Source organism: Mustela putorius, unplaced genomic scaffold, assembly GCF_011764305.1.
Source record: "Mustela putorius furo isolate JIRA1106 unplaced genomic scaffold, ASM1176430v1.1 tig00537350_pilon_pilon_pilon, whole genome shotgun sequence".
NCBI classification, from domain to species: domain Eukaryota; kingdom Metazoa; phylum Chordata; class Mammalia; order Carnivora; family Mustelidae; genus Mustela; species Mustela putorius.
Genome location: NW_025422471.1, coordinates 7,940,368 through 7,942,219, shown reverse-complemented (window position 1 = coordinate 7,942,219; position 1,852 = coordinate 7,940,368). Strand labels below are relative to the sequence as shown.

The 1,852-nt window shown below is 42.6% G+C and overlaps 1 pseudogene; it reads left to right on the top strand.

Annotated features, from left to right (window-relative positions):
* The first annotated feature begins 224 nt into the window (after positions 1–224).
* LOC106003540 lies at positions 225–803 on the top strand (annotated as a pseudogene).
* The last annotated feature ends 1,049 nt before the right edge of the window (positions 804–1,852 follow it).

Sequence of the window (1,852 nt, the reverse complement as noted above, 5' to 3'; positions counted from 1 at the left end):
ATCCTGAATACACTCCTCTATTACAACATATCTTCCCGATTTTTCTCCACTGTGTCTTTTTGATGTAAGAAATGTTAGCCTATTCATAGGTGTCTTCTATAGTCCCATAGGTGGGACTATATAGCCAGTTGACTCAAGAAAGTTATGTAGAATTAAACCAATATTGGGATAACCTGAGCCATGTGGGGGCAGGCTGCAGAGGGAAGTCCCAAGACAAAGGGAGTATGGCCTCCACTGCCAGGCTTGTCAGCCTCACCAGCCTTGTCCTCCTCACTTGCCTTGCTTGCCTGGCCACAGCTGCCCGGGGGACATTGAATTTGTCAGATATCTCCCTCAGCTGACTCTGCCTGGAGAAAGGACCACCATTTGGCTTGGTGGCTGTCCCAACAAAAAATCCTGGAAGCAGGATGAACCTCATGACCTGAAAATATGCCATTCCAGGCAAGGAAGAGACACCATGGGAAAGAGACTTGTTTAGACTGTGGATGCTTTTCAGGGACCACTATCCATCCTCACCCCCAAAATGCCAATTTTAGCCACTACTGTTTCACCCAAATATGTACCCATTGGGCACAGTGGGCCTGTCCATCCTTGAGGAGGAAAGGGACTGGAGGCCAGCCATCACAATTAAGCAGATCTTGTTAGGAATACAGGAACTTTTAAATTAACCAAATATCCAGGACTCAGCCCAAACAGAGGCTCACACAATTTACGGCCAAAACAAAGTGGGCTACAAGAAGAGGGTTTGAGCACAAGCCAAGAAATTCACACCTTTATACACAGTCACCATGTGCCACCATTAGAGGAAAGGGATTGGTTTGGCAAGAACTTGTTTACAACATTTTTGCAAATCAAACATTGCCATGTATAATTACTAGTCACGTGGGGAGAGTGGGGCGGGTAACCTTTTCCATCTCTGCCACTGGGATGGCCCGGTTTCTCATACAGGGTCTCTTCCTTCAGTCTTGTGTATTTTTGATTGTTATGCAAAACTTGCTTTTATTTTAATATTCATGTCAGTATTTCAACTGCTATAAAATTATGAATTTCATACTTTGATGAGCCCTGAGGAATTTGTTTCCTTTCCTTGCAGATATAGGCATGCTTCACACAGTTTAGGGAGAACTATTCTGAGCCTCCAGCCAGCTTCCCTCCTGCCTTTTGCCTCTTTCTTCTCAGAACTTTGAATTTTGTTGCTTTTGAGCCTCAGATCCAAAGTCCAACAGTATCTCCTTGCCGCATCGCTTCCTTTGGGTTTATATGGCATTTTGTCTGTGTTGCCCTTTAGAGTAAATGAACAATTTTTATATAAAAAAAAACTAATACTGAGATAATCATAAATATATAAGAATCATCAGATAAGTATATATTCAGTAGATTAAATATGAAATAAATGAACATCCCTGTGTATATAAGAGACCTTGAACCAGTGGTCATTGGGCCAAACTAAGTACAGACCTGTTTGTTTGGTCTCTTGAAGTGAAAATAAATCAGTAGAATTTATAATAAAAATTTGAATTTCTGGCTGCTCTTTTTTTTTTTTTTTTAAGATTTTATTTATTTATTTGACAGAGAGAGATCACAGTAGGCAATAGGTAGTAGGCACAGTAGGCAGAGAGGCAGGCAGAGAGAGGGGAAGCCCGACGCGGGACTCGATCCCAGGACCCTGAGATCATGACCTGAGCTGAAGGCAGCGGCTTAACCCACTGAGCCACCCAGGCACCCCTCTGGCTGCTCTTAAAAAGGTTGAAGATCTAGCAACTGAATCTCCATCGCTGCATAGAAATGGTTAAGATTCTTCAATTAGACCCACTCTCCATTCCAATAACATAGACACATCACAATAGCGTCT